Source organism: Nymphalis io, chromosome 17 (genome assembly GCF_905147045.1).
Source record: "Nymphalis io chromosome 17, ilAglIoxx1.1, whole genome shotgun sequence".
In the NCBI taxonomy this organism is placed as follows: domain Eukaryota; kingdom Metazoa; phylum Arthropoda; class Insecta; order Lepidoptera; family Nymphalidae; genus Nymphalis; species Nymphalis io.
Window position 1 is genome coordinate 1465123 of NC_065904.1, and position 22312 is coordinate 1487434.

At 32.3% G+C, this 22312-nt stretch overlaps 1 protein-coding gene across 3 annotated transcripts in view; it reads right to left on the reverse strand.

The window, feature by feature from the left end:
* The window catches only part of LOC126775011 (zwei Ig domain protein zig-8-like), a 199830-nt gene extending 192096 nt beyond the window's left edge, over positions 1-7734 (reverse strand). For 2 of the 3 annotated variants that reach the window (XM_050496725.1, XM_050496726.1), the window contains exon 1: positions 7631-7728. The gene's annotated coding sequence lies outside the window, so the exon portion shown is untranslated. Of the gene's footprint in view, positions 1-7630 lie in introns of all 3 variants that reach the window. The other variant, XM_050496724.1, reaches the window with a different exon arrangement.
* Positions 7735-22312: the final 14578 nt, after the last annotated feature.

Consider the following 22312-nt stretch of genomic DNA (forward strand, 5'->3'; position numbering starts at 1 on the left):
GTATTTACAAAAGAAAAATAGTATATGTAGCATATCAGTTGTCTGGTTTCCATAGTACAAGCTCTGTACAAGTTTAATTTGGATCAGATGGCCGTATGTGAAAAAATGTCCCAGGATATTATTATTATTGAGTAGCAATGACCGCCTACAGCCAATCACGTTATATTTATATAGGCAGACTCGTAAATGAGTCCATCTCAAGATCTTATGTATAGTGGTATAATATTAGTGTGATTTGTGACTGCTTGCATTGAACTAATTCAAAAGGAACTCAGTAAGTGCGCACCGTACTTTGAGTATGTATTGTATTTATCTTTACATTTTTTAAAAATATAGTGTACATTTTTTTTAATCTATTATGACAACTCTTTTACAAAGAATACATTAAAAAAAACACCAAATTCAGAATATTTTTAATCGGTTAAATAAACAAGCGAAGGATAAAACATCATTATATTTTAATTAATATCTTAAGAAAAAGAAACCATTTGAAAATAATTAAAAGGCTAAAGTACTAATTCTTAAACTTTGTTTGAATTATAAAAATATTTATTGATAAGAGAACATTTTTCTTAATTAATTACTCCTTTGAAATCGAATTAAGATAAAAAATATTATAAAGGAAATAAGATGAACAAGCCTTAGTAAAAATACGAGTGAGCCTTTCAGGAAAATGAGTATAGATAACTGAGGTCACGAGTTGATATGAGTTATAAAGCCTCAGAATATAAAGGCTTTGTTAACATTATAAAGTGAAAGCGTTGGCGGGGGCGATTTAACAATTAAACATTTTATTATTATTTCGATGCGAGTTGGATACAACGAAGTGTTTTTTTTTCCTACGATTATAAGAAGATTTATTGTGACGTTGTTTGTACATTTTATTATTTGCCATTATATGTATCTATCCAAGTTCGAAATAAAGAAATTGAATCGAATTGATATTAGCAAATTTTAAATGACTTTATATTGCCATAATGAGCTTAAGTGTTTTGAACTAAATGTGACAATAAAAAGTGTATGTGTATAAGTGTAATAGATAAAGATTTATTATTATGAAAAAAAAAAACCATTTCTCTTTAGTCTAACTTATATAATTTTAATAAAGTTATGGAAGTTAAATTGTAGTTAAAATTTTAATATGTATTGGCCTATTAATTAATTTTTTTCAGTAATAGTTCATTTAATGATTTAATAACAAATAAATATTTGCAATTTTAAGATTAAATTTAAAATGGTAACGATTCTTTGTTATCTATCAAAATGTAACGTACATGTGACGCGCAGTATAAATAAACATATGAAAATACATTATACATATACAGATTATGAAATACATTCACTTCTCATTTTACTAACATTCTGAGTAATATGGAATTCAATATATAATATTGTATTCAATCTTAAATAAGATCAATCATTTCCCGCTTACGCCTCTAATAAATGTACTTGACCTAAAAGTCCCTTGAGAGAGATTAGGCGAAATACGGGCGCATATTATCAGCTAGCTCATAAAGATGTTTAATTTATAGCGTAAATATAAGATAAGTACAGAGTAAGTAAATGAATAAAGATTTCAGTAAGCCCGTTATTTTGGTTGAAAAATATCAAAAATATTATATATATACCTTATATACTGTCTTTAAGGGTAATCGGCTTTTGACTTGTGGATCTAGTTTTTGCATCACATTTCGTATCATTTAAATCCATGAATACGGAGACTTGAATAGTTTTGCTAAGAAATGTCACGATTTGTACCTATGTCTGTAATAAGATATTTTAGACGAAGCCTCGTTAAATAAAAAACTTCTCCTCTTCAAAAATAGGAGAGGAGGCCTTATCCCAGCAATAAGGCATTCACAGATATTAGAAGCCTCGTCATAATACGACTACAATTCCAATTCCTTAAAAAAAAAAATTATATGGCTGTATAATCTATATACAAGACTTACAATATCAGGATCGTTAGCTTGCTTTATTCAAAAAATGTATTAGTATTGCTATGGGCTATTATATAAACGTAGGTGGTATTAAGTCTATTCAAAACGACAAAGGTTACACTAACACGAGCTGATAATCGATCGATTTACCACATCGCTACAACTACTTTCAAGTTGACGTAACCTTGTCAAATGGTAATGCACAATGGAATTTATTGACGTGGAGAAACTGGTTAATAGGCTACAAATATCGACTACCAAGGACTCGGGACTTATACTGGCAATCCATAATAAAATGGACGGGCTATCCGATCCCAGATCAGCCTAGGTTACAAGAATCCCACTAAGATCAAGCTAGAAATAGAAATACAACTGACACGAAAAACAGAACACAAAGTAAAATTGCAATTCAAAACTTTTTATTGTAACGATGTCTGGAAATAAAAAAATACACATCAAACTAACAAACTCTAATTAATAGAAAAATACAGAGAAGGCACGGAAAAAACTTATGTGGAGAGAACGAAACAAAAAAATAATACATTTAAAATAGAACGGTTTTCTTTGAATACAATATAGTTTGCTAGAATGAACTTTGTAGTTTAAGCGGCGACGGCCGTATAAAAGGGTGGTCATAAAATATAAGAACAAAAATACACTCTATTACCTTTTGGATATTAGATTAATAATAAACCATTGGTCTGGCGGTCTGTACCTTGACTAATTATATTTTTTAATATTTTTTTAAATTTTGGTCAAGTATTATAATATTATTAACGTGCAATATCCCAATTTTATTCAAAAGAGGGATAAAAAACAATAAAAAAGTTATCGTTTGATTTTGTTTTATACCTTATATAGAAAATTTATCATTGCAATAAATATTTTGAGGGTGATCTGGCAAACAGTTGTGTCGATAATAAGGGTGCCAGTGCCGAATAAAAAAATTTGCATTTATGTTTTATAAAAATATCTAAAGAAAAAAAAATGTTCAAGTTACAGACCACCAGAACAACGGTTTATTATATATCTAACACCCAAATTGATCCCAAAAAGTAATCTATGCACAATGTATAATCACAAATTTTAAATATGAAACATTAAATAAATACTGTTTTTTTAAAATCAATTCAAAATTTGAATCGAGCGTATTTTTTTTAATACTGTGATATTTACTAAAAACTTTTATGACAATGAACAAGACATATAAATTTTATCTCTTTTGAATTTTATTAATAAAAGGACCAATACTCGATTAAATTTTAATAATAATCTGAATATAAGGGCTTGGTTTCAATTGATTTTTACGCGGCGTTCAAATCGTGATGTATGTATTCACTTTTTATTATGATAATTGTCTGGGTTGGATATATATAATATAATGATGATGAGGTCCACCTGACCGATTACGGCCACGACGACCAGAAAGAGTTCAGGCGGCGAACGAACGTTTTTACGTGCTTTAAGACACGAGACAGTACCCAGAGGCATCTTGCGGGCCGGCAGGGCGAAGGCGGCTAGTGCAGAACATTATTTCCGACTGTACTGGCCGTCGTCGCGTTTGGACTTTACTACCACTTACCATCAGGTGGAGTAGAGTCATTTGTCCTCCCGGCAAATATAAAAAAAACACTTCCAACTTTCAAACAAGAAAAGCCAATAACTTCTTTATCCGGAGATCTCGAAGTCTTGGGTTCAAGCCCTGTGGATTGAATGTATACTTATGTATATCTAGTCGCTAGATCAACAATACAAGTATATGACATAATGCTAATTAAAAAAAATTTTACAAAAAGCCGAGATGGCCCAGTGGTAAGAAAGCGTGAATCTTAACCGATGATCGTGGGTTCAAACTCGGGCAAGCACCACTGAATTTTCATGTGCTTAATTTGTGATTATAATTCATGTCGTGCCTTACGGTGAAGGAAAACATCGTGAGGAAAGCTGCATGTGTCTAATTTCACTGAAATTCTGCCACATGTGTATTCCACCAACCCGCACTGGAGCAGCGTGGTGGAATAAGCTCCAAACCTTCTCAAAAAAGTGAGAGGAGGCCTTTAGCCCAGCAGTGGGACATTTACAGGCTGTTACGGTTACGGTAATTACATCCATCGCAATAGTATAATCTACGCGATAAAAGTTAGCCAATCAGAAATATGTCATTAATGTCTATGCAAATTATATATACATATATAGATTTAAGGTTCAAACGCATTGTTAACGTATTGTAACTAAGACTTGACACTTAATACATAATTTTTCACATTACAGAACCTGCCCTCTAATCTTCAGGCAAACCAACATACAAAGCGTGTATTTCTTTTTCTTTAAACATAAGATATTTCTATTTGCCCCGTATGTATTTTTTTACTGATATAATCTGTACATTTTATGTATTAAATTAATAATAAAAGATACATAGATGTACTAAATGCGTTTATAAAAGAGAAAATTTTAGAAGGAATAAAATTAAATAGAAAAACTAACGTTCATTATATATTTTCAATATGTACTTTTAGATGTTTAAAGTTACCAATACGAATAAATTTAAGTTCATAAAAATATTCACACCTTGTTACAATTCAATCAAATCCATTTTATATAAAATACACAAATATTTTTCGAGAATATAACGACTTTGTTTTATGATATACTGTTCAATGTTGAAACAGTTTGATCAAATACACTGCTACTATTACTTTACTGGGTAGTAGGGCTTTAGGTAGGTACTACCCTTTCATCACATATTCTACAGCCAAACAGCAGTACTTAGTATTTCCAGTTTAAATTAGTTCCATCTTAGTCCCCAAGGTTGGTGTTTTATTGGCAATGTAAGGAACTGTTAATATTCCTTGTGCCAATTTGTTTAAATGGTTTTGAACACTTAATATCAGAAAGCCCATTAGCCCGTCAGCATACGTATATAATAAAAAAATCAGGCAGTCATAGGGACTGCCGTTAGAAGTGAAAACTTGAAACTGTTAAATATATTTGTCGAATTTTTTATATTTTTATATTACGCCAAGTAATAATTCTATCCATTCATCAAAATACACGGTATGTCGCAAACTCGGTACAAAATATTAATACATCTTAATTTAAATAAATAATTGTTAATAACACTTATATTATTTATGTTACTGTTAGTATTTACAATTACAATCATTATTTTCCCCATCAATTACCACAATACTTAAATTATTTGTACTTTAAACGATTTCAGTATATTAACATTAGCATATCGGGGTGACGCGAAGCCACGAGTGTATCCCTTACGATAAACCAGCGCAATACGCCTAAAGAAGTTTTCACTTTAAAAAAGAACAATTATAGGATACTGCCAATGCTCATTATATATTGCAATGGCACAAATATATACAAGCCGTTGGATGGCACATAATTGTATGGAAACGTTATTTATTAATCAAAGTGAAAAATATGAAAGCCTTCTCGGTAAACAAACATATATAAATGCTACGTTCGTTGTGTTTTATCAAAAATGTGTCAAAGTCTATTATTCTCAAACAGCTATACAACATTTTTATATACATAATAATTCAAAAATACATACACATGTATAACAAATTATCACGTCTTCTGTCTTTGTAAAATTTGTATTTTTTATAGTATAGGTAGGTGGACGAGCATATGGGCCATCTGATGGTAAGTGGTCACCTTTGCATGGATTGCAGTGGACATTGGCATTGTAAGAATTGTTAACCATCGCTTACGTCACCAATGCGCCACCAACCTTTGGAACTAAGATGTTATGTCCTTGTGCCTGTAATTACACTGGCTCACTCACCCTTCAAACCGGAACATAACAACACCAAGTATTGCTGTTTTGCAGTAGAATATCTAATGAATGGGTGGTACCGAGCTATCACAAAGCCCTACCACCAGTACCATGTACGAAACATTATAATATTATAAATAGTTAATAATTATTTTCCACAATCATTATGCCGTTTGCAGAAGCACTTGGACCCTAGAGTAATACTGCAAAGATACTTCCAAATAAAACATGTAACACCCCTCATTGCCTCCACTGGCAACAGAAAGGCATGCAACATTTTTCTCCCAGGGAATCGGAAAAGTAACTTTTGTCAATATTACAATAAAGTAGTAGAGTCGAATGCGTAGTATTGAGTAATAAAAGGGTAGTATTTAAGTTATTTAAACAATGTAAATAATTCATATTATATAAGACTAGTTTTTCTTTCAACAGACAAACATACTACCAAATTTATTTCGACAATGTACGCACTAATTACCACCGGACAACCAGAGACATAACGATTTAGTCATACGAATGATATGGTATGTTTTCATTAGTGTATAAAGAAAACATTTCATAGAATTGAGCCATAACATGAAATTACTTTCTTTGTCGTAACGGAAAGAACCTAAACCAACCCTCGACTAAGTTCTGATCTCCTAAATCCGATAATTAAAAAACTTCGTACCCACCTACCATATTAAAAAAGTTTTTTCAACGTATTCACGATATTTTATTTTCTACTGAATTTGGTTAATAATTCGGATTTTTCCGGTTCTTTTACTTAATCTAGTTAACGAGTGAGAAAGTGTACACACCATGAGGAATATGAAATCACAAAAGTCTTAATACATTTTATTAAGGCTTCTAGAACATTTGAAAAAATATATTACATTGTAATATATATGTTTCTTAAGTGTGATTCTATTGAATGTTCGAAATTTAAATTCTCAGAAGAGAAAGAGAAGAAGTTAGTATATTTTACGAAGTGATCTATAATATATTGATAATAATTTACAAACAAAATTACATTGCTTGTTAGTTTTACAAGCGATAATAGCCCACCACAAACCACCATTTTTACATATCTATCTATTATATACATTTTACTATTATAAATAATTATTATTACTTAATAAATGTAATGTTATCTATTATATATTTAAAAGAAACTTTTATCGAGAACTCTACAAAATATTCCCAATTTTTATTTATAAAAATATAATAAGCCGATTGATTAATTGTGCAATCTCCAAAAGGCTTAAAAGGATAATTTTAACACGCATTGACCAGAATGAAATTAAAAACATGGCGTTCAAATGAAAACATTTAAAAACGATAAATTTTTTATTTATATATCAAAGTAATTATGTACAATCCTTGTATATAAATACAGCTTTATTTTAATATATATAAATTGAGTGTTGTTAACTTTAATCGTCATTCGTAATGAGCATGTACCGTTATTAATTTTAGGTATATTTGTAATAAATATTTATTTGTTCCTGTAATATTTAATCGTTAATTGTCACGCTAATTAATATTTTTAATTTAATTATTTGTTGCTAATTTTATTATCAGAGTTATCTACATACATAGGTATTAGAATAAATCATTCGTTTATTATTACAATAAATCGATCATCAGTTGTTACTAGACCCGTGAAATATAATATATGTGCAAATAAAAAAACCCGCCATTCGTATAAAACCTACTTTTTATTTATAAGAATAGGACAGATAGAAGAAAAGATCGCCTGATTGGATTACGTCTAATAAAAATAGTAAGCTATTCCAATTTCAAATAAATTTATTTTTTAAACAATTCCGATCTAATTGTTTTTAAAAAGTATATCCACCTAAAATAATTAAATAGTTACAAATTAAATAAAGAACATTATTAAAAAACTTACATCATAGTATTCCAAATTCGAAAAGCACAACACAACCACACACACAAGTCACAATTTCACATTTGCGCGTGAAAATCAATCGCTCACTGTACGGGCGAGCCGGGTTAGGGCAAGCGCGAGACTGCGGGAGAAAACGCCGGCGGCGCCACCTTCGTACTCGGGCGATATTCCATTTTCAAACGATCAAAACTTCTTTGATGCTTTTTTTAAACCAATTACATATAACTATGAAGGTTTAGGTTCTATATAATACATGTGTCGTGTCGATAATTAGTTAATTATGTATTTATTTTTATAATTAAATGTACGTATCTATTTAAATTTAGACATTTGTTATTATATTGAAATCATTGTTTTTACTTATCAATAACCACCTTTAAAACTCATGTTATTTTTTTTTTAATAAATATGGCTTGTAATACTGTACTTGATTATCTAAATTATAAAAGAGTTTGAAGTTAGTATTTGTTGATGTTCATACGCGATATATAAATATAATTGTATATGATTATTACATGTAATTTTTTTGATTGCTAAGAGAGTATTGAGTTTCTCGCCAGTTCTCGGTAGAATCTACATAGGTAGTCGATTTGTATTAAAAAATGTAAAATGACTGCTATAATTAGTTATAAAATAAATGCTACAATTATTATTATTATAGTTAATGTTGCATAACACTTTAAATATGTTCTGCGTTGAGTTTCTAGATTGTTCATACAGAATAGCTCTACTGATATAATAAGTTCTATGTATTTTTTTTTTTAATTTATTAATTTGCAGCGAATACATTCGATTTCTATTAATAAGTGCCATATAACGTAACTAAATTTGTTAACATGACAATTATCTTTTTTGTAAAAAAAAATATATTTACGATATAACAATATCTGTAAAAAGTAAATAGTAAAATAAGATTAGACAGCTTTCGTATATATTTTACTAAGTAACTGATAGTTCATGGTAATGGTAAGCCAAGAATCTTAACCGACATTTCCGAGTTCATGTCCGTGCAAGCATCACTGTGGTTTAATGTGATTAGTTTGTATGTATAAACCCGCATTAAAGTAGCTCCAAACCATCTCCTCAAAAAAATAGGGGAGGCCTTAGGCCAGTAGTGAATCGCACGCTGGTACTTTATTTTACTTTTATAGTTATTTTATTAAAATGCGTTATAAATTAACATTTACGAGTGAGCATACATACGTACAAGTATAAAAGAGAGCAATATACATATATAGCAATTAACTCTCTTTCAACAATTAACTTCGTAGTGTCTAGGTAATTTTCGTTTAACCATAAAATTTTACTGTCTATGCCTAAGGAAGTATAACATCAAATGATAATATTTTGTGATTGATGAATGTTATATTAAAACTTGCGTTCAGTTCAACTAATTTTCATTTATTTCATCCCATCCTTATTGCTTCTTTCTTTGAAAAATGAACTTGCATGCAAATTTTCAAGGTGCCAACCATAGTAGTTTGGGATGTGCGTTGATATGTGTGTGTTAATCAGTCAGTTATTCTTTTTATCACTCTTTGATATTTCCGGACCGTTATCTGCTGGGAGTTTCGAGTTTGTTCTTACAGAATAGCCCTACAGCTAAAACGCTTTCAATGCTATTTAATCGTTTAAGTAATTAATTCTTAAATAATACTCATTTTAAATTATATAATTTTAGCGCATTGATTTGTAATTAGAATTTTATTATAATATTATTTGAATAGTGCTTAGGACACATTATAGTGCACAATCTGACTGACTCGTTGGTCTAGTGGCTACATGTACTTACGCAGGTAATGACCCATCATGCTTGATTTGGAGAATACCTGTGTAAGATCGGACGCGAATCGACGACGATGTGTCATCACCATGGCGCGGACCGGGACACAGTGAGCTGTGTCCCGGTCATACGATAGAGGCGTGCCCCGCGTGGAGTGAGGAAAGGGAGATCCTGGTCTGTGAAGTCGGACAAGACCTGTCCTTCCGAGCAGTGGTGTCGGCGATGCTCCGCAAGGAATCGGCATAGAGGGTCGTAGAATTCTTCCGTGAGACTCCCACAGCCCCGGCACCCGGAGCTTAAAAGATAGGGCGTAACCCTTGGCAAATGGATGCGTGAGGTGGGGGCTTCGCGTGTCCTATTTCAGACGGCCCAGAGGCTGCCGGGAGTTGGAAAGTTGGAAGTGTGTAAGCTTCCGTGCCTCGGAAAGCATGTAAAGCCGTTAGTTGAAACTCTTTCCGGTCGTGTCGGATAGCCGTCCCATCGGCCATTATGAGAGTTAAGGAATAGATAATAGAGAATATAAGCAGTTATTAATATGAAGATGTAGATATCAATAAGTACACCACCTACACTGTTCTTAAATTTTTATAAGACCTAACCCAAAAATTGTCGTCAAGAAATCGGTAGTAAACGATACGTCTTTTGCGCTCATTTTTTTATATCTTACTTTTGGCTTATTTTGAATTTATGTAATGTGAAGTACTATAAATAGTTAATAATAAATAAATATGATCTTAATGTCACATTCAAATGAATATCCACTCTCAATATCCACATCATCAGCTTGTCTTTAATAAGCTAGCAAAGCAATGTGTGCTTACGTTTAATATCATCTGGATAAAAGTATGTTACACTAATAATATCAGCTTTATTAAAAGAAAATGTTGTAGTAATATGTGTAAGAAAAAATGTGACTGTCAGGGGCCCCACAGATGTGGAGCATCGGAATTATTGGTGGATATATATAATTATTCTTACTTATATATAAGCTTGATTTTAATTATTTTATTTGTATTTAAAATCCAAGATGGCGTAGTGGATAGAACACGTTGGTCTTAGCTGTAGTCGCGGCTTCAATTCCGAAAGTTTTTACTTGCTTAATGTATTTATAAAAATTAATAAGTAAATTAGTTAATTATATACAGGTCAAATTAGACATCCAGAGGCAACCGAGGCGCTTTCTTGCAAGGGAGCGGCGAATACATCGCGGATCCGAGTTCATATTCTGTGTAGATAAATAATAATACAAAATGTAGCTAATATATTTTAAGCATTTGTATAGTCGTTGATGTACTTGAGTACATTATACTATTGTGTTTAATCATTTGTAATTCGGAGGAAATATTTAAAATTAAGAAAAAAATTAACCCAAGGCATATGTCTGTGAAGTGTTTTTACCTGGTGGAAGGGCTTTGTGCAGGCCCGTCTGGATGTACCACCCACTCATCAGATATTCTGCCACTAAGCAGCAATATTTAGTATTGTTGCGTTCCGGTTTTAAGGGTGAGTGAGCCAGTTTAACTACAGGCACAAGGGACATAACATCTCAGTTCCCAAGGTTGGTGGCGCATTAATGATGTAAGGAATGGTTATTGTTTCTTACATCGCCAATATCTATGGGCGGTGTTGACTACATAGATTCAGGTGTCCCAGTTGCTTGTCCGCCTGCCTACAACGTAAAAAAAGAAAGACATAATCAAATAAATATATAATATTTATACCATGTCTCGATATGTTTTAAATACTGTAAGTTAAATTGTGACGCTGATTTGTAATAAACATACAGGCACATTCAAATAATGTTAAAAGAAATTAAAGATGAGATACAATAAAAGCAAGGCCGTCTGTGGTTACAAATATAAAAGAATATATGCAAATATTTTTTAAATATGTAATATTTAATGAATGGTGGCAATAGTCGTATTTCTCCATGAAACACGATTCAGATATTCTGGTCGAAAGATTAACCAGCCCTCTTGTTATTAGTGGAGGAAATAAAAGGCGTTGTTAAATCTCGAAACTTTTTTCATATTATGTGAATAATGCCTGTTTTTATTCAAAATATTTTGATGACTATTGGCGTTTTATTAACTGACTTCAAAAAAGTATGTTTTTTTCAATGTCGCGAACTCGTAATGATAATATAGCGCTGTATGTTCTGTTCTTATTTTAAAAGTTTTAAAAAAAGTAATAATAATAATAATATAATAATATCCTGGGACATTTTTCACACACGGCCATCTGATCCCAAATTAAGCTTGTACAGAGCTTGTGCTATGGAAACCAGACAACTGATATACTACTTATACTACTTTTCTTTTGTAAATACATACATATATAGATAATTACAGCCAGACTCAAGACAAACAGACATGTTCATGCACACAAATGTCTGTCCTGGGTGGGAATCGAACCCACAACCTTCGGCGTGAAAGGCAAGTATCTACCAACTACGCCAACCGGCTCGTCATTTTATCTTGCCATAAAACTTCATTAGTATTAGACAAAAGTTCCGCTCAACATTGTCATGGTTATCAAATAGTTTTTATGTATTTATAAGTTATTGATCCCAAGAGAAAGAATTATTGGTAGTAAAAACTTACAAGGCATTCCCTCTCGATCATTCCTTAGAATAAACAATTAAGGTATTTAGAAAACACATATTATTTTTTAGAAGTATTATAGTAACAGTATGTGAATGTTTCACTGCTGGGCTAAGGCTTCCTCTCTTTTTAGAAGAGAAGGTTTGGAGCTTATGTGACCACGTTGCTCCAATACGGGTTGGTGGAATACACATGTGGCAGAATTTCAGTGAAATTAGACACATGCAGGTTTCCTTCACCAACAGCAAGAGATAAATTATAAATACAAATTAAGCACATGAAAATTCAGTGGTGCTTGCTCGGGTTGGAATCCATGATCATCGGTTAAGATTCACGCGTTGTAACCACTGGGCCATCTCGACTTTTTTAATATATAAAATACTTATGTATTACATACTTATACATATTTTGTATTATATACTTTTTACTGATCTGATCTAAGGCTTGAATCTAACATATCAAGATTTGCAAACTAAAAGTGCAGTTAAAATAAATATAATTAAAAAAAAACATTTTATGTTTCAACATTGTTCAAACATTCAATTTAAGCTTCGATGCTTAAAGACAATTTTTGTCTATTCCCGAAACATAAACAAAATGTAAAGATGCGGAAAAATTGAAGTCCTTTACTAATTCCTAAATTGAAGGTGACATTTATCCTTCCTTTACCAGAATCTCAGCCTTCAACTTTTACGAGGAAATAAAGACTCTTATCATGTCTCTAATGAGTTCACATCAAAGTGACAAAGTAATTTACGTGAAAGTTTTTAAGCTCAGAAAACATAATTGATTATTAATGTGAAATTTTGATTTTCCAACAAACTACGATCTAGATGCTTAGTGAGATTTTATTGAACATACAATTTTTCTAATTTTTAATTTTTTTCTTTTAGGTATATTCAATAGACTGCATTGAAGGTGTTCAATAAGCTGCAAGACTTCTCCATATCAGGAAAAAAACTTTAAGTCCAGCACTAAGATATTACTAGTATTTTTTTTTCGTTCGTAAGTATTTTTTCCGTTCTAAGATTTTAAATATCTATTATGTATAGATTAAGTGAACTGTTTGTATGTGGTTTATGTAATAAAAAAATATATATTTTATCGGTATATAATACCTATCCTACAGTGGTGCTTATGTGCTGTTTCAAATATTCTTTTATTTATTAATTACTTCTACTAAAATTAAGTTATTTACATAAACAAATAAATTTCCAATAAAACAATAAAAATATAAATTTAGTTTCAGCTTATTGCAAAGTATTCAATGTTAATAATCACAAATTGGCATAAAGCAACGTCAGCTCCAAACAATATCCTCAATACAATTCACTAAATGAAAATGTTACCTAATGAATGAACCATTTTAAATATTATACTTAAATGTAAACATCTGTTTTTGTGGAGTCTAAGGGAAGGGAAGTAGATTTCCCGAGAGATAAGAGATTGGGTAATCTGTAAAATATTAAACGATTCTATTTCCAAGACTCCTGTGTTTATACAATTTATACGTTTAACTTGCCTCGACTGCCTCGTTGGTCTAGTGGCTAGATGCAAGGCCGCAGATCCTGAGGTCCTGGGTTCAAATCCCAGATTGGGTCGAAAAAAAGTTATTGGGTTAATTCTCAGTAGCAGCCCGGAGTGCGGAAGCTGGTGTGTACACTTCCATGCGTCGGAATATACGCAAAGCTGATGGTCTTGCGCCCGAACTTTTTCCGGTCGTGTCGGATTGCTGCCCCATCGGTTTAAGAGAGTTAGGGAATAGAGATGCACCTGTGTTTGAGCACACACTGGTGCACTATAATTATGACTTGCGCAATTGGCTAAGCTCTCTTAAGATTGGCTGCTGTGGCCGAAATCGTTCTGGTGGACTATATTATTATTACATTTAATTTGCCTCTTTAGTTTAGTAGCTACAGTTTAGACGCTGATTCTTGAATCCTTAGTTCAAGTCTTTGGCTAAGTCAGTAAAAATAAAGGGTTTCTTAATATCAAAACATCTTGCATAACAATCTAATAGAAGCGATGCAGTGTCACAATACTGTGCCGCTTAAAGTACGTTACTTCTACTTGTTGTTGTTGCACGCGAAGGATGTTAAAACGATTAATATCGTTAAAATATAATATAAGCTCAAAAATTAGATTAACTACTGTTAATATATAAATATAATTAAACAGAAAATTATCGGAAATCTGAGATAATAAATGAAATACTTAAACTAATTAATGAAATCCAGTGTGTAATGTGCACACCACTCATGTATAATATTTCTTATTACAATATTATGTAGCGATTTAAGTATTTGTATTTTTTTAATGAAAAACAGAGCTTGTTATTAGAGATTATTTATTTGATAAGGGTTAAACCCCTCCCGAACTCGTAGCAGTAACTTTAACGTGGATAAAACCGCGCTGGGGAGCTGGTTAATATTATAAAGGCTCAAAGTTTGTAGCATTTCAAAAACTACTAGAATGAATCGAAAAGCGATATATCAACGAACAGTCAACATACATAGAAAACTTTATAAAACAGACATAAATATAATATATTTCAAATTTAATATGGACGAAACCAGCACAGTTAGTAATAAATAAATATTAATACGAATTTGAATAAAAAACCTAAATCACAATTTTTAAGCATTTATACTTCGAGCTTAAAAAACATAATAAAATACCCCTATTCCATTTATCGGATGTTCAATTAAAGCTAGAATCCTTGACGAGATAAACAAAGGGGTTGTTTTAGACCGGCGCACTTGTATAGGACTGGATGACCCTCAAACCCGATCGTTAGGGGTGTTCTGAAACCCATATTAACGATTCCATTGTTTTCTACTTGGGATATTAAAAATACATGCTCAATTATAAGCGGACACATTAACAGGCTATTATGGGTTTTTAGTATTATCTGTGCTTACTATAAATATATATTGTAACAGTATATTAAATTTTTATTACATTACAGGTATGCTCTGATGAATTATGGTTTTTTTTATGGTTAATTTTTTATGGTTTTAGAGATTGACAAGTGGGCCACCTGATGTTAAGCGATCCCTACTGTTCATAGATATTGGCATTGTAAGGTATATTAATCATTGCTTGCATGGGCAATGGTATTAAGATGTTATGTCTTTTGTGCCTGTAGATACACTGGCTCACTCACCGTTCACCGGAACAAAGGAACAATAAGCATTGCTGCTTGGCGGTAGAATACATGATCAAGTGGTGGTGGACCCAGAAGTAAAGCAAGACCTTTATATTTTTGCTTTTCTTTTGTAATTCATTAATAATATCTATTGTACGCTTGTAATGTATTTTAATGCCATTGAATATTTGTTTAAATATTTTATTCAAATATATATAGTGACTAAACATGTGTACTATGTTTAAAGTAAATAAATTATATTTGAATTCGAAAAAAGTCTTTATAAAAACATTGAAATTATAGGGAATGTAATAAGCTACTGTATATCAAATTAATTGCTCCTGTTTACCTGAAAAATATACGGACTTCGCCGCCCTACGTGACCCTAGCATGTTAACTATCACTTGTCACGAAATAATGTCAATTCAATACTTCGTTGCTGTTTACAAGAGAGGAAATTATAACACACTTTTGCATATATAATGTAAAGTGAAGTAACAGCCAGATCATGTTCTATTAACGCAAAGAATTCTTGTCTTAAGAAGGCTTGGAACTTATGATATAGTGGAGAAAGAAGCTGAAGACAAAGAGATCGAGAGGTCGAATACCTGTTAAATCTAAGAAGCTTGCTTCCTCCCTCAATTGAGGAGAGTCAACGGGAAAACCGGGCTCTTATAAGCACTATCCTTATTTGCAAAATTTAATGAAATATAAAGCTACCACTGGCTCGTGTAAATTTTACCATGAAAACAACCAAAAATTCGATAGTTAATCTTTTTCATAACTCAAATTACTTATATTAATAAGTTAATATAAAAATTGTATAACCTCTTATATTATAATCTTATAATGGAAAATTCTCCTTACTATTAATGTTTCCTTAACAAATTTTTATGATTACATTCGGAAATGTAAAAAATTTCCGGGATCTTATAAAAGAAACGAAACGATTTTCCCCAAGACGGATGTATTGGCTTGGCAGAGTTGGCAACCTGCTGTTACCAGTTTATCTTTGCACTTCTCGTGTACAATATATATATCGAATAAATTTTATCAGATGTAGGATATGTATAAAAAAATCAGAACATACCAAGTCGAACAGACATGAAACCGCGGCTTCTTTCGCGTGTAGGGGGGGGGGGGGGCTGGTGTTAGATATCCTATACCTTTTTCTGTATTCCTGACAACGTGTATAAATCATTTTATGGTGATCGGTTGAATAGTTAACACGTGAAAGATTAATAAACAAACAAACAAACTAACTTACTTGAGCATTTATAATTTATAATTATCAGATATAATATATCACAAAGTCAGATATAATATAACACAACCATATTACATATGCACTATATGGAAGCTTCTGCAACACTGGAATTAATAGAGTAGCGACGAAAGAGCCTTTGAAACATTATCATCAATATCCACAATTTAATTTAGGTTGCGTAAATAACTCGAAAGCCTATCTATTTATCAAATCTAAATCCGTAACAATTCGATTCAGATAAAAATAAGGATCTATTTATAGTTTCTAAAGCACGAGGAAAGTCCATCCAAGACGTCCTCTCTTTTTATGGAGAAGTTTTCGAGCCCATTCCACCATTCTGCTTCAAGTAGCTTATAGTGTTAAGATATTCCTACGGTATGATGATGTTCTCCAGGCCGATTTCGGCCACGGTGACCAATCTCAAGAGAGACTAGACAACTGCACAAGACATATTACAGAGCACAAGTGTGTGCGTTAACACAGGTATATTCTCTTCCAAAGCTCACAGCGGATATCCTATGAGGTGGCAACCGTCCTAGCGCGCTTTCCGCCCATGGATATTCTGGTGGATATGGATGCGAGGGTCTACCGAAAGACCTGCATTCTTCGCCAGAACAGTGAAAGCGCGCCCACTTCGAGTGCGCTCGAGGCATTGAAGCGGTAGGAACACCGGAGGGCTCTTGCGACGTGGCGCGACCGTCTCTGTGAAGAACGGTACGTACGCAAACGCTTCGTTGGAGCGATCCTACCAGCCTTCGAAGCCTGGATGAGACGAAAGCGACGAGTCACCTTCCGACTACACGCAGGTAATGACCGGTCACGGTTGTTTTGGAGAATACCTGTGTAAAATCGGACGCGAATCGACGGCGATGTGTCACCACGGTGGCGCGGACCAGGACACAGCTCAGCATACGTTGGAGGCGTGCCCCGCGTGGAGTGTGGAGAGGGAGATCCTGGTTCGTGAAGTCGGAATCGGCGTGGAGGGCCGTAGCCACCTTCTGTGAGACCGTCACTCCCACATAACCTGGTTCCACCCCCATAGGACCTTTCTGAAGGTTTCCACTGCGAGAAAAAAAAGGTATATTCTCTACTTCTTTAAACTTAATATTATTACTAAATATTATTATGATGGGATGGTCATTAGACACGACTGAAAGAGTTCAGGCGCAGGACCGACGGCTTCACCTGCCTTCCGAGGAACGGAAGTGCACACACAGGCAACTTCCAGACTCCGTGCTGTTACTGAGATTTTTCGACAGAAAATTTCAATAACTTTTTATGGGCCCGACCTGGTGTTCAAACTACGACTCAAGTTAAGGAAAAATCTTGATAATATAAAAATAACTATAAAATATTAAAAGATAGCCGAACAAACGGAATGTATTGCTTAATTAATTAATTTTCATAATTTTCGTAGACGACCTCATAGACATACAATACTCATATTTAATAACGATTCCTTAAATAAAACATTTCGTATATAACTTATATTATATAACTTATCCCAACAAATAGTATATAAAAATATTGTAAATAAAATGACCATCAAAGGCTGTCTGTTCGTAAAACGGGAAATATTCCAATAACATTTTTTTTGTTTCCTTTGAATATATCGGCAGTACTATAAAAACTTTATGGTCTAACAGCTGTGAGTTTATTATGTGTAGGAGAGATAAAAGAAAACGTCAAACAGAACCATCCCTTCGATACGTATTAGGAAATACCGTCAACATAACAATATACAGTACAGTGCGCATAAACAAAATATGAAAAATGGATTGAATTAAAAACTAATAATTTAATTTATATATTTCAAAATAATTTTGTTACATTTAAAATTAATAAATTTAAATATTATGTTAAAAAAAAAACATAAACAATTACTATTTCTATAAAAGACTAACGCTTTACCCGCGGCTGCGCTTACGTCATAATACAGATTTGATAAATGTCAATTTCTATTGCTCTTTCTTTTCAAAAACCTGTACTGTAAAAATCCTTAGTACTAACTGTAAGTAAAGTATAAAAGGAACTCGTATGTAAATTATGTTGGTGCTAGCCCCAGGCTTATTTTTTATAACATTACAATTGAAATTTGCTTATGTCTATTTGAATAAACTATATTTTGATTTGATTCAATATAAAAACCGGCGCATGCAGATATATAGTTTCAACGGAACCTCACGAATTGATTAGTACAAAATATGGTCTATAAATTAGTACCCTGAGAAATATATCTTACCTGGATTAGCTGACATTCAAATGAAAGCCATAGTTTAGGCATTACTCATAAATGTTGCTTAAGGGGTGATTACATGAACAATGCTATGTCTCCCTCTTTCAAATGACAAACCATTGTTAAAAGAAAGAGATAAATCACTGTTTAACTAAACATCCGCTAAACAACAGGCTGTGATTTTAAGTCCTTTGTTTAACGGATCAACAGCATAAAGATTATGGGTTCAGAGGTAGAATTGCAAATGAGTGGCACCTAAGCAAAATTGGTAAGAAGTATTTTCTTGACATTTTCGGTTGGATCGCATTTTAAACTGTAAGCCAAGGGGCGAATACGTATATTTAAACGAAATTAATCTAAGTATTAGAGATTAAAGTATGTAAATAGACCATTTGATAGAACTTGTATATATTAAATTAATATTTAAATTTCTTAATTGTAAATAACTGTTTCTTAATACTGGCAGTAGAGCTTTGTGCAAGCTCGTTTGGGAAGGTACCACCCACTCATCGGATATTCTACCGCAAAACAGCTGTAGTTGGTATTGTTGTGTTCCGGTTTGAAGGGTGAGTGAGCCAGTGTAATTACAGATATAACATCTTAGTTCCCAAGGTTGGTGGCGCATTGGTGATGTAAGCGATGGTTAACTTTTCTTACAATGCCAATGTCTATGGGTGTTGGTGACCATTTACCATCAGATGGCCCATATGCGGACGAGCATATTCCTATTCTATAAAAAAAAATTTGAATTACGCCCGGATATAAAGAAAAAACAACATCGCTCACTTTTATAAGCTTAATATTTATTTTAAATTATCGTTTCCTTGGTATAATCTGTAAGCACCGAGGAGGTAACAAGCAAAAAGGTTTTAAAATTCATCATTTCCTTAACGACTGACAACAATGGCGCAGTAAAAAGAGCCAATTTGTTTTGGTTTGTATTAAAATAGTGACAATGTGTTTTAATTTAATTTATTTCGACAAAGAAACCGACACATTTATTATGACATTTATATAATTATATATTATTACATTTATTTATTTTTAATCTTTTGTTGCTTGGGCAATTAAGCAAGTCACATGCGCCATGTTGAAATTTATAGAAAATTGATACGTTAGAAGCTGTATGGGAACAAATGTATATATATATATATATATATCGGTGAATCGTTATCGTCACGGTCACTCATGGACAAGAGCAGGAATCCGATAGAGAAATAAACTTATCAACAGATTTTATTTCAACACGCAGAAATGTAATATTCACACTTTTTACAATACACAGAAAAGTTCCTAGGCTAGTGTCACTTTTAGAGCGAACAGAACGATAAGTAATGCATTTATACAGAATGTATCCCCTTTTATTACGTTTCTTTCAAATTTAGGCTCTGTACACGTCACTATGACGTTCGCGCGTTGATTACGGCTTTTTTAGTAGTATATTGAAATACTACTAAAATCATAATAATTACTCACTTTTAAATGTGTGAGTGTATACAGATATTTTCAGACAATACTCAATAGATTTTATTAGAAATAAATTGCGATTGAATGAGTTTTCCGAGGAAAATAAAACGAGAATAAAAATATATAATACAAATGAATTATAAGTGTTATAGTTGTTATATAAAATATAAGTAGGTACGGTATTCTAAGCGCTCAAATATGACAGCGCTGTAAAAAAAAGCAAAGTTTTTCACCCTTATGGGTAGAGATTTTTCTGCACTAGTATATCGTGAGTATATAAAATATTTTAGATTTATCTTAATGTAAAAAAAAATACGAGGTTATTGAACTGAAAACGCGTTTATGAAGTATGCTCTATTTTAAATAATATATCCGTGGTTGTCGTGAGGGTTGATTGAGGAAATGTTGATGGTAGTATCGATATCAGCTCTTACCATCTTAACAACCGGAAGTTTTAGGGTTTAGTGGCGGAAATCTTTCTGCGAAATCTTTCAGTCCTGTGAAACACATTTCGCCAACCCAAATTTCATGTAATAAAGGCACTGGAATTATTTAGAAAAGAGAAAAATCAAAATAATAGAAAATATAACTTATATGTTCAAAAATTAAACAAGACTTTATCCACCTGTTAACATTTTAAAAGACAACTAGCATGAAATTCACACAATAGTAAACATACAAAAATAAACGGATGGCAATTAAAATTACAATCCTGAAATTTTGATTGTGAAGTTGCCTGTAAATAGCATGCTTACACATTGAAATACTAAATTAAATCAAAGAACTGTTGTCTAAGATTCAAGCAAAACAAACGAGTAAGTATATGTTTCTTGACGATTATTTTTCTACATTTGATACCAGTGGTAGCTTTATATTAAAATTAAAATTGTAAAATGTCCATTCAAAAGTGCCTTTGAGCGTATTTGAATAAAGTAAACTTTGATTTTGAATTTGAGTTGTAAACATAACTATAAACCTGTTAGGAATTAATAATGTTGGCAATAGATTACTTTCAATTATCTATTTTCTATTATTACAGTATCAGTTTGTCCATAATCCTTAGGAAAGATTAATATACAAGGTTCTCGTTTTAATAATTGAAAATGAATATTCATTTGTTTGCTTGTCCTCTATGCACTATACACAAAAAAACAATACTATATCCTTCAATATACAAGTTTTATGTTTATACCTCTTATTCTATTATTATAATTAGCGAAGCAAGAATATGTTCTTGCTTCGCTAATTATAATTCGCTACTATTATTATTATATTGTATAAAAGTAACATGAAACTTTTTTTTTTTATAGAATAGGAAGGTGGATGAGCATATGGGCCACCTGATGGTAAGTGGTCACCAAACGCCCTTAGACATTGGCATTGTAAGAAATGTCAACCATCGCTTACAGCCAATGCGCCACCTACCTTGGGAACTAAGATTTTATGTCCCTTGTGCCTGTAAATACACTGGCTCACTCACCCTTCAAACCGGAACACAACAATATCAAGTATTGCTGTTTTGCGGTAGAATATCTGATGAGTGGTTGGTACCTACCCAGACGAGCTTGCACAAAGCCCTACCACCAGTATACACTTTTATATCACAAAACATACAGCTTTTATGCATTCTTTAATCTTCCTACGTGTGTTGTACAGTTCGGCGATAGGACACTGTCAAACGTGTTTTTGATACATAGCACCTGAACAAAACACGAACGTACTGCGCGGATAAAACACATTTTTTATTAACATAAAATAGATTAGTAATGCACTTTTTACAATGACGGTGTACATACATTAATATAATGTAAGAAGTGTGGTAAGAGCGAACTTTATCCAGTTCTCAATTAAATAGATGTTTCAGGAGACCTTGATTGAGATTGATCATGATATACGGAATTAATTAAATAGAATAAATAGAGTAACATAGAATAATTATGAACGATCTAACAAATATTAGATGTACCACACTGTCTACGTTCCTTCTTCGTCTAGAGATCATTTTTTTTATTTTAAAATTCAAATGATAAATTGGGAAAAAATTCAAAAGTATTCCAAGAAAATGATTGTATTAATTACACTAACAAAAAATACAAAATCCATTATTGCAAGCTTATCCAGTATTAGAAGTAAAACCAGAGTAAGAGTCATAAAAAAAAACTCTAAACATTACTCTAT